The sequence below is a fragment of the Adiantum capillus-veneris genome, chromosome 24 (assembly GCF_014529385.1).
Source record: "Adiantum capillus-veneris isolate H3 chromosome 24, ASM1452938v2, whole genome shotgun sequence".
Lineage (NCBI taxonomy): Eukaryota > Viridiplantae > Streptophyta > Polypodiopsida > Polypodiales > Pteridaceae > Adiantum > Adiantum capillus-veneris.
The window spans coordinates 130744187-130756432 of record NC_140954.1 but is presented as its reverse complement, the minus strand read 5'-3'; the positions used below and the strand labels follow the sequence as shown (position 1 = coordinate 130756432).

At 37.9% G+C, this 12246-nt stretch overlaps 1 pseudogene; it reads left to right on the top strand.

Annotated features, from left to right (window-relative positions):
* The first annotated feature begins 1210 nt into the window (after positions 1–1210).
* On the top strand, positions 1211–3875 carry LOC147427138 (uncharacterized; annotated as a pseudogene).
* Positions 3876–12246: the final 8371 nt, after the last annotated feature.

The window sequence follows — 12246 nt, the reverse complement described above, 5'->3', positions numbered from 1 at the left end:
TATAAATCTCAGCCCCGATTAGCAATTTTCGCACATGAACAATGCCCTAACTATTGGATTTTACTCAAAATTCAGTTTCTATTGAGTTTTTGTGTGAACATATCCTAGCCGATCAACTTTTAACACAACTTTGATTTCTTGATTGTTTTGTGGTTTTTGAACTTTTACGGACTTTTTTTGGCTTTTTAATTGTTTTTTGTGTGTTTTTTTCAAAGAATTCATGTAATTTTTTCCTTTGTTTTTTTATTTTTTCTTTGTGTGATTTTTTTTGGGTTTTTTGTTTTTTCTAAGGTTTTTTTTTGAATTTTTCTTTGTCCTTTTTTCTTTTTTTGTGGTGGATTTTTTATTTTCCAATTTTTATTGTTTTTTGGAAAAATAATTAACTAAAAATAAAAATTACTCACCTATCTTACCTGGCATGGCGGGTGTTGACTTGCGAGTGGCCTACATCGACGAGGTCGATGATGGCGCTCATCAGAGGAGACGAGGGTGGGACTCCGTGTAAGTGCGTGTTCAGATTCATTGCATTGCAACAGGAGAAGAGAGGGTGCTTTTGGAAGGTATTGCTCAGAACAGTGTGTTTGTTGATAAGGAAAGGGGGATGGGCAGCCATAGTTTTTTGGTAGTCCTACAAAGAAGGCTGCACTTATGTGGGGGGTGTCCATGGGGATGGATTTCGAGCATCATCTACAATCATGCAAGTGGAGACAAATTCCAAGAAAAAGAGGACAAGGGTTGTAGTGAAGAAATTCGGAAAGGGGTTGTGGAGATTGCATTGTCACCGATGATGGGACTAATGATGCTCTTGCCTTGCATGATGCAAATATTGGGCTTTCAATGGGCATTGTTGGAATAGACGTGGTCAAGGCAAGTTCATACATTATCATTCTAGATGATAATTTTGAGACGATGGTTAAGGTGTTAAGAGAGAGGCAATTTGTTACCTGTATTTTTCAATTTTCAGAAATTCATACAATTTCAACTAACATTGAATGTAACAGTTCTTTTCATAAACTTTGTGATTGTCGTATTTGCCAGAGATGTACCATTACCATTGGTACAACTATTGGCACTTGCAACGGAGAAACCATTTAACCACTTGATGACTTTTGAGAGAGAGAGAGAGAGAGAGAGAGAGAGAGAGAGAGAGAGAGAGAGAGAGAGAGAGATTGTAGCTTCTAAATTGCTCTTTTGTTACGTGTAGATTGCCATGGCTCAAAGAACACTATGGGCGATGCAAAGTTTCACGAAGCAGCAACCCCCTTCCAAGAAAACAAAGAAGAGACGTCGTATGAAAGATGGCTCTTCTATCAAGGAGGTGGTAGAGGTGCAAGTACAAGAAAGCAGTAATCTAGAAGTAAGTGATAATAAATAGTTTGAATCTCAAAAAGCTCTATGTAGACTTGCATGGAATCCTGCTTGGGCTAGTGGTAATGATGCTTTTGAATGGGCAGAGTTTGAGCCTTTAAGTGCTAGAATCTTTTGTAAGTATTGCAAGCAGGTCAAGAATTCAAGGTGAGAGTTTGGTAAGAATGGCTCTATCAATATACAGCATAGTGCATTGACCGAACATGCAGGTACCAGGGCTCATCAGGATGCACACTATGTGTTCGGCAAAAGCAAGGTGACCATAGACGATGGGGTTCAAAAAAGAGCAGACGTGGCAATGGTGAGTACCAAGATATTGTTTGTTGCATCTTACTATGTGACAAAAGAGGACTTTGCATTTAGTAAGTTTACATCTATACTTGACCTACTAGAAGTTTGTTAGTGTCCTCGTTTGATGAGAGATCTTTATTAAAATGATAAGTCATGTAGCTCTTTTGTGCATTATATTAGCGAGGATTTGTAAAGAAATATTTTACAACGCCTTAAGGCTTCCAATTTTTATAGCATAATGATAGATGAATCAACATATGATTGTCTATGGGGCATCTTTCATTGAGGATTCAAAGCCTATCACGGTCTTTCTATGATTAATGGAGGTTGAGGAGGGTACAACCCACCATTTGCACGAGCATGCAATTTTTTTTTTTGGCAGAGACGCAGTTAGATCATGACAAAACGGTTTGCATAGGCACAAATGGTGCCTCAACCATGACTGGTTGCTTGAATGGCCCTGACAACTCGTTTCAAATGAGAAAATCCATTTATGACCTCTATTCATTGCATAACGCATCGTGCTAGTTTATGTTTAGTTGATGCTATAAAAGGGAGTGAATATGCACAGTCTATTGATCACATTGTTAATGAGGTTGCATAAACATTTAGCAAGAGTTCCATTAGAAGTGCTAAATTGAAAGAATTAGAGAATTTGTTTGGATGTGCAATGTTGTAGATGAGCCGCATACATAAAGTCAGATGGTTGAACCGATCATTATGTGTTCATAAAGTGTGTGAGTATTTTGAGCCATTGCTGGTGTTTTCAAAAAAACATAATTCACCCTGAGAAGGTGAATAATTTTGAGTTTATGTACATCTTGCACTTTATGACTGACATTTTACAACGTCTTGCTATTTTATCAAAAGTCTTTCAAAGTACTTTTGTTAATGTGACAATTGTGGTTAGTCTTATTCTAGCTGAAATACGTTTAATCACTGCACAATTTATAGAGGTACACGTTGTTGATATGAATGCTTCAGTTCTTGATCTTTGGAGTATCAAATCATTCCGACCACGCAATGGACATCTTGCGGCACTTCGTGCATCTATATGAGGTAATATGTATAGATCTATTGAGATCAAGAGAGAGAGATATGGGGTAAGGAATTGGATCATGCAATTGCCTTTTAAAAGCAGTTCTCTTAGTTTATTCTTGAAAATTTTCATGAGAGGTTTCCTGATATGGGTCTTCTTGGATGCTTCAAAGCCTTGTCTCCTTGTTATTTTCCATCTGGTATTGCCTATAAGCAATTTGGTTATGACATGATTGATAAGCTTCTTGCTTTTTATGGGGAGCCAAAAGTTTTGAGAGGAGAGATCATTGAACCTCTCCTTGATACGGTTTGTTCAAAAAGAGAATTTGAGGTCTTTAGAGAGAAAGCTCCATATGAGTGGAAGGACATGAGTTTGAAAGATACCTGGCTCTCTTTTGGTAAAACCCTACTACCAAAGAGAAGTATCTCATGCTTTTGAAACTTGTTGAACTTTCTATGTTGCAGTGTGCTAGTAGAGTTGCATGTGAACGAGGTTTTAGTGTGCAAAATTTGATCAAGACTAGACTACGTAGTCATTTAAGAGCACCCAGAATCTAGATGCACTCATGTGCATATCCATTGAAGAAGAGCTTATGCATTCGAGGATGCTATCATGTTGTGGAGAAATGGAGCAAAGTCTAGCCGGCATATCTTCAATAATTCTAAAAGGTAGTCAATGATACAGTTTTTTATTGTTGATGGAATGATGTGAATTACTAGCACTAACAAGGTTTTTTCTCTTTTGCAGAGTGAATGGGGTAATGATGGAGAGATGATGTTGGATAATGCAAGTTTTTTTGTTGATTTTAAGCAAGTGTGTTGGATTGTCATATAGAGATAGGATTCTATTATGTATGTTAGTGAGGTTGGAAGCTGGCTTGGATGGTTATGGATGTGATTCTTTTGGCTGGGATGTTCATGGCCATCATGCTTATGATTAGTGATGACATGGTTGTGATGCTTATGGCTGGGATGTTCATGGCCATCATGCTTATGGTTGGTGATGATATGGTTGTGATGATTATGGCTGGGATGTTTATGCCATCATGCTTATAGTTGGTCATGATAAGGTTGTGATGCTTATGGCTGGTGATATTTATGGCTGGGATAATGCTTACAATTCTGATGTTTATGGTTGGGATGATGATTGTGAAGGTTGGGGATGTTTGTGGTTGTGATACAGTACACTTATGGTTAGTGATGTTTATGGCTAGGATAATGCTTTTATGAATGGGTAGCTGACTAGTGATGTTTATGGCTGGGATAATGCTTTCATGACTGGGTAGCTGACTAGTGATGTTTATGGGCGGGATGCTTATGGTTGGGGGATGTTTATGAATGGAATGCTTATATGTGAGGTCCTTCCTTGTTTTTTAATGGTATTGCTTCCTTATTGTGCAATGGTAGGTACCTGGTAAGTTTTTTGAGTTCTCTTTTCCATTTCGTTGGTGTTTTCTATAGTTTCTTTTATTTTCCTACTAATGGTTTGTCATGTTTAGTGGGGTGGAGAATAGTTGGATCACTCTTTTTACTCTAGGGGATGGAGTAAATGGAGTGAGCCAGCTATCCTCTTCCCGCGGAGAGCTTGGTCTAGCCATTGGGTTCAACCCATGGTCATGGGGTTTAATTCCCCAACTCTCTTCCCACTCATTTTGGTCACAAATTATCAAAAAATGGCATGGTCGTCAACATCCACAAAAGGATTTAGACTTTTATATCTTTTCAAGGTTTAATGCTTTTTTATAATCCTCATGTTGCAACTATTAGTTTCTTAAGTTAGATTTTAGTTTGATTTGAAGTTGGCTGCTTATAATGCCTTTTTTTTTGTTGCCAATCTTCTTGTAGAAGACTTATGCAAGATTGGCAATTAACAATGCTCAGACCTGGTCCATAGGTGTTTACCTTCTTGGTTTTGCATAGAAATCATGGAAAGATATGTGTGTTTTTTTGTTTAATATGTTCGCATCATTGTGAGGGATTTTTATTTTTTTTTGTGTTGACCTTTTAAAAATTGGGAAAAATTTTAGCGTTTCTGTTGAAAACCAGTCAAGATTGCACTTTATCCTTCGAAACCAATTGGACATAAAAAATCCTGGCTATGGTTTGGGTACGCACGTTTTTTTATGGGTTTACATATGAGTTTTCCGCACGTCGAAGCTTGATTTTCAATGGAGGGGAGTTTGGCTCTGAACAAATTTCTGGGTTCACTTGGGTAATGTCATTCACCTCTATAGAGGATGGGCTATAATAGATTCTTTCCTTTGAGATAAACCATCCTTCTTTACCTATTACTGGGCACAATTTTATAAGTTAGTATGTGGGCCGTTCAAACACTGGTCGATCCTTTTTGTACACTTGCCCTTTTTTGTCTACGTAATGTGCATATGAATTATGTGTGCCATACAATGCTAACACTTGGGTCAATTTTTTGCACTTCTATTTGCACTTCATCTTTGAGCTTGCAATACCTGGCTCCGCTAAAATCTGTAAACATCTAGGAGTTCTCTGGATCTGGCTTTACTTTGATCAATAAGATCGTGGCTCCTATGCTGCTTTTGTTGCTCATAAAATACTTATGGCCTTCCAAATCTATATACTCTGTATACAAGACTTTGTCAACACTATAGCCATATAGCTATAAAATTGATATGTTGCACTTGTGTCTGTGTTGATATTGCTATTGGCTAGCTCTAGTACAGCTGAATTGTCGGCTCGACTCGTGTCCATATTGTCTTGGTCTAGTAAAAACTTTCTCCTAGTAGATTTTAATGTTGTCTGGCAAAATTTCTCCTGCTTCGATTGACAAGACTGCTTTAACCAGGGCTATTTTATCAGTTAACTGATCTTTAAACTCAAAAGAGTTAATTAACTCTATCTTAAATGTGTCAGACTCACTCGACTGCAGTCTTTCAAACGATGAAAATTTAGGCTCTGGATAGCCTATTATGCAATCCAATGTAATTTGTGTATGTGGTCGTCCGATCCTAAGCCCGATTTGCAATGCAACTACTTTGCACTAGCCGGTTTGTAGCTTGCACGATCACTTCTAGCTGCTTGACTAAATTGTGGCAACACCTTCCAGAACTGGGCTTGACCCGTGAAGTTCTTGGCCGAAGGGATTGGAGCCCGATTGGAAAGTTCTCTCAATTTCTAGGTCCGATTTCAAAGCTTTGGCGAAATTGACGACCCAAAACTTTGCCAATTTTTATCCAAGATCTGGTGATCTCAACCCAATTAGCAATTTCGACGCATGAACAATGTCGTGACGATTGTTATTACTCAATATTCATTTTCAATTAAATTTTTGTGTGAACATATCCTAGCTAGTCAACTTTTGACACAACTTTGATTTCTCAAAAAAAAAAAAGGTTTTTTTAAAAAGGATTTTTTTTTGAAGATTTTATAGATTTTCTATTTTTTTAAATTTTAATATATTATTTATTTTTTAATACAATTTTTTATTTTTTATGGATTTCTTGAAGTTTTTCAAAAAAAAAAAAATTTATGTGTTTTTTATTTTTTTGTGATTTTTAAACCTGTATAAGAATTTTTATGGACTTTTTGGCTTTTTTGTTTTTTATAAATTTTTGAAAATTTTGCTGTTTTTTATTTAAAATTGTGAGGTTTTTTTTCTTTTTTTTCTTTTTATTGAAATTAAAACTACTTAAAACTAAAAATGAAAATTACTCACCTAGCTTACCTAGCATGACGAGCGTTGACTTGCGAGGGGCTTGCAGCGGCGAGGTCGACGACGGTGCTCATCAGAGGAGACGAGGGTGGGACTGTGTGGGAGTGCGTATTCAGGTTCAACGCGCTACAAGAGAGAGAGAGAGGAGTGTACTGGAGCGAGCCCATGGGGTGCATCATTAATGGCGATAGACAACAGGACGATGATGATAGCGTTGATCGCGGTCATGCAATCAGAGGGGCAGTGTGTGTGCAAGGCCGGAGAGAAAGAGAGAGAGATTCTTGGAGAGTGGGTCCATCGTCCAGTACACACACACACACACACACACACACAGAAAGGGCTCAGAGCCCACGTGGAGGGGCTTGATTGTCATCAAAGGCCAAGGAGAGAAAGCATTGATCACGGGCAAGTAGTCGACAGCATGGTGGAGAAGACAATGCGCAGAGGTAGGGATAGCAAGGGAAGGGTGGGTGGTAGGTGGGCCTGCTTTGGCTCACAGAACAGAGAGAGAGTGTGAGACTTTGAGGGGAAGGCAGCGCTAACGTGGCAATTGCAAGTTACGCGAGCGGGAGAGAGGAGAGAGCATTGAATGGCGATGTTGCACATGTGCAAAGCGAGGGAGAGAGTGTCGTGTGTGTGTGTGTGTGTGTGTGTGTGAATTGATGATCTAACAATAGTTTGAAGAGTACAAACTATTGAATCATATAATGGACATGACTAAATAGAAACTTTATACCAATCAAACTAAACTTTCTTTATATTAATGTGCAAAAGGGGATAATGTATGTACATGTCATTGAATTACGTTTAACATAATAACAATAATTTTCACATATACATAGTTTTTGTGACTTAAATCAGATAGAATCGATATAAGTCCTTGTATGTCGATCAACTACTACAGCTGCAAATACAGTTGTAATTCCAAGGAAGAAACCTGTTACCTGCCACCATCCAAGAAACACAAGCCCGTCAGAATTGGCATTACTTGGGAAAATAGGTGTCAATGACCCCTACCTCTTGTTATCGATGTCAGAAATTACAAAGAAACTAGCAAATGAAGCAGAGATCAAGTCAATAACATTTACAAAAGTAATCGTATGCCCAAAAAACATTAGCATTAGATGGGAGGATGTGTGTAAAAAACCTTTTTTTATTGTTACACGTATCAAAAATTACAAAGAAACTCCCCACTAATCACATAGACTTCCGATTGGGAAAAGTGGACAGCATTTTGTTTGTATCTCGAACAATATTTCAAAAAGATCCAATAATGGCCATCTTAGAAGAGACCCTTACTTGAGGATTAAGGCTATCCTTACGAAGAGAAAAGTAGCTCAATGTTTTCAAAGTAAAGGAAAAGTCAAAACCAATTATCCCACGCTTTGTCTATCTCAAGCCATAACCTCTTGCTAAAAAGTACTCTTGCAATTAAATGCCTTTATATTATTATAAAAAATTATGAATTAACGTTAAGAAATCTGAACGAGATAGCAGTCATAAAATTCAAGACTACTAAAAATATTTTTGCTAATGTATTCCAAATTATGTCTCCCAAACCTTACTACGAGGCAGATGTAGAAGTCCATTTGTAAATTCATCATAAAAAGCATGTCATTATGTGAGTCCAACATGCGGCTCAAGATCCAACATCCACCCACATGCTGTTCAAATTCCCAAGATGGAGATGGACCATCAAAATCAGACAACGATAACCATTCATATTCTATCAAAGTGCATGTGTGCTAATTTACAGGTTAACCTCACACAACCCAATTACTTTCTATGTACAAGCAAACCTCTATGTCGTGCAATGGGCTATTGAATCACACATTCCATCTTTTTTTATCGTGCATCTGTCCCAACATTTCAAAAATTTAAGCAGCAATTTGTTTGTATTCCGACAGTTATAAAAAAATCCCATAGGCTGCCATCTCTTGCAAGACCCTCATAGGAGGTTGACGGCATCAAAACACAAATAAAATGCAGTACTTCGTTTACATTCCAATCATGTTTATCAAACAATCCACAAACTTCTATCTCACAACAGATGCTCACACGAGGTCGAAGGCATGAATACTTTATGGTCAGACCATCAGCCTGTATAATCAAAATAAGCATGCACTTATTTTAAGAAATCAGAACAAGATAGTACCATCCTGCTCACAAGCGTTCATTCACCAAAGTATTACCAATGGTTTGCAACACATGTAATTATCAGTGCTAAAGGATCCCACTTCTGGTCTACCAAATCCATGTTGATAGGTAGATGTTTAAGTCTCTTTGTGCAGTCAGCATGTAATAGTTTAAGAAAACACCATAACCAAACCATGTTAGTGTTCAACCCAAAGCCCAAACTATGTTTATTTTCAGCAATTATGAACTACTATGTTTATCAGCAACCACAAAAGGACAATCTGAGTGTCAACCCCCAAACTATTTTAACTGATGACGATCAGCAATGTCGTTTTTTCATGTGTAAAAGGACTCAACGGACATAGAATCCTTTTTGAGATTTAAAAAGACATTTGATATACTGCTTATCAGATGTAAACACCACAAACCTGTTTCCTGTGCATAATTACAATTTCAAATCTATAATAGCTCAAAATAACCAATTGAATCTACACTTTGCAGCAGGTTTAACTATTTGTATTCTTCCAGGCCACAACACACCATATCTTCATATGTATACATGGCCAAATAGAGATCAAAATGATATTTATAGAAAACAACAATTTTCATTAAATTTTAGATGAGTATGTTCTAGTCAATTGTCAAACCACGGATCTCGTGATCTTTCTCTAGTTCATTTGAGCAAGAAAAACAATGTTATGAAAAAACTTTCTATACTGAGTAGGTGCAGATGCACCTACCTAAATTTAGCTTCATTATACAACAGTTGTTGAATATGTCCTCCCCACCACGAGGGCCATCATTAGCTAAATCACAAAGATTTCTCCATTGAGTATGTGTGTGTGACAAAAGTGGGTCCACTTGAAGCCATGCCAGTTGATTAAGGATTCAAATTGGATAAGGGTACTCTGATACATCAATAGCACCCATAGCTCTTTGGCGGCCATTGCTTTTGCACATAAGCTCGCATGTGTGTGTGTGTGTGTGTGTGTGTGTGTGTGTGTGTGTGTGAGAGAGAGAGAGAGAGAGAGAGAGAGAGAAGAGGAGAGTTTTTGTAAGCGTATGCACGACTGCTAATGAGAAGAGAGTCTGATGAACCACGAGCAAGCTCTGCTAGGGGGCATATGCACAATATTGCACACCGACTCCGATCAAAGGAGTGACCAAGGGTGAGCAAGGCTGTTTAGTGTGGAGATAAGGTGTGGCAAGCAACGAGCAGCTTAGAGATCCACGCGTTCAGCATGTGGGTAAGTGTGTGTTCGGGTGTGTAGATAAGTGTGAGGGTAGGTGTAAAACATGGGTGGCCTTATTGCAAACTACAAAATAGAGTAAGCCAACTGGAGTGGGAGGCCAACATAGAGGAGTGCATGTGTGGACATTAAGATAGATAAAAGCCAATAAGTGGGAACTCGACTAAACCCATTAAAGAAGAAGAAGAGGATTTTAACATCCTAGTAAACTATCCATAGGGACCTCGAAGATCTATCCGACAAGAGTTGTACTCAAGGACTGTTATTCAAGAGGGAAATGGCATAGCCAATCTACCACACTTGGGTGATAGAAAGAGAGAGCCAAGTACTAATATTAGCAGCAAAGCCAGTTCAAGTGAGCGAGTTATTGAATTAAGGAAAAGTCCAATGAGGTATTTTTGTTGGTATTAATATATTAAATCTCCTCATATCACATAAGCATTGTTGTTTACCACTATGACGTTCATGGATGTTGGAAGCAAAACCCGATAAGGGAGTCCGAGAGAATTACTGATGTGCACTCGCAGCTACATACGAGTTGTGTGTGTGTTTGGGGGGGGTGGGGGGGGGGCTATGGCAGGAGATGGGCTCCACTATGGAGGGGAAAATGACAAAGGCGATGTTGCACGTGGGTGAAGAGAGAGATAGAAAGGGAGTATTGACTTCACAAGCGTTGAAAGGCTTTAGTATGGAGGCAAGTGGAAAGAGAGAGAAAGTGGGAGAGAGAAAGTAAGAAAGAGAGTATCTTCGGCGGCCCTCGGGAGTAACAACAAGAGAGAAAGTGAGAGAGAGGAATTATCTTATATTGTGCTTGGAGCCTTGGACCAAGGGAAGGGGGGGGGGGGGGGGGGGGGGGGGGGGAGAGAGAGAGAGAGAGAGAGAGAGAGAGAGAGAGAGAGAGAGTGGGATGGGGATGAGAGAGAGTATCTTAATCATGCCTAAGATGGCTTGGGGAGGAGTTTTTTTTGTTTTATTTAACCCTTAATAAGCGTAAGAGTGAGTTCTCGTCGTATCAATTTGTCGGAGTCAAATTTTCGTCGAGGTTGAAATTTCACCGCCGTTCACTGCAAACACCGACGCCTTGCTGCATCGCATACCCCCAAAGCTTGTAAAAATTCATCGGCGCTCACGTTGAAGTAAATTTTTAATTTTTAATTTTCAAACGCTCAAAAATACCAAAATTAACCGAAAACATTAAAAATGACCAAGAGATCCAAAAATTTCCCAAAAATTTCTAGAAATCTCAAAATATCATTGGCAATCACAATAAAACACTTTTGACACACACAACATAAATAGCAGTTTTTGTCGAAAATGCTAATTACGACAAAGTCAACTACCCGGTTTCCAAAAATAGCAAAATGCACAAAACTTGACAAATGATGGCATAAAAGCGCTCAAAATGATTCCGTAAATGCGCACACAAAATAGCTCATCAAGATCACAAGTTATCAATTTTTTGCAAAATTAATCAAAAATTAATGCAAACAATAGTCAAAAATTACCAAAAAAAAATATTTTTAAAATAAAATTCTCCACACATAACAGATTAGTGCAGCCAAATCAAAACTCAATAATCACATCGATTCAATTGCCAAATAATTTTGTCTTTAAAAATCAAAACTAGGCAATGAAATCGGCAATTTTAGGTCAAAAATTGATGCATTTGGAATGTGTAAATCCCTGTATTGAATTCAAAAACTCAGCAATTAACCATTACACACATCAAATTTGCAATAAAAATTTGAATTAATCATGCACATTAAGCACTTTTTAGATGCACACACACTAATAATTGGCAGTTTTACCAATTTTTAGGTGCGCACACACAAGGGTTAATCATGTCAAATTTACAAATTGAATTCACAAATGTTGAATTGGGCATGACCATAACACAAATCAATCATCACAATTGAAAAATATTTATGCAAACATTGATTTTTTGGTGCACAAACAAGGGCAAAAAATAGTGCACACACACCTAAAAATAGGCATACATACACTCAATTATAATGCACACACACTTGATTTTGATGCACATGATTGCAATTGACCATTCAAGCATGCAATTAGGCAAATTCAAAATGCACATTAGCACATGAAATTATCAAATTGCAAATTTAATTCCAAGAAAATTCTGGCATTACGACGGCATACAAACACACAAAATCAAAAGTTCCAAATCACCAGATTGACAACAATGATGCATACCGCATAAGATTTGAGTCCAATAGCACCATCCAAGTGCCGATTACACATTGTGTAGGTCGCTTTTGTTGATGCTCCAAAGCCCTAATCTTGCATTCCAAAATTATCAAATCATGAAGTGATTAGCACAAACTGGCAAATGGTAGAATGCAATCCAAGCCTCTAATTAGGCACATATCAAAGCATAAGCACAAAATGTTAGTGCAAATAGTAGAAAATTAGCGTGTAACTTAGAAAAAATTAGGGTTAGTGTGAAATTAAAGTGTG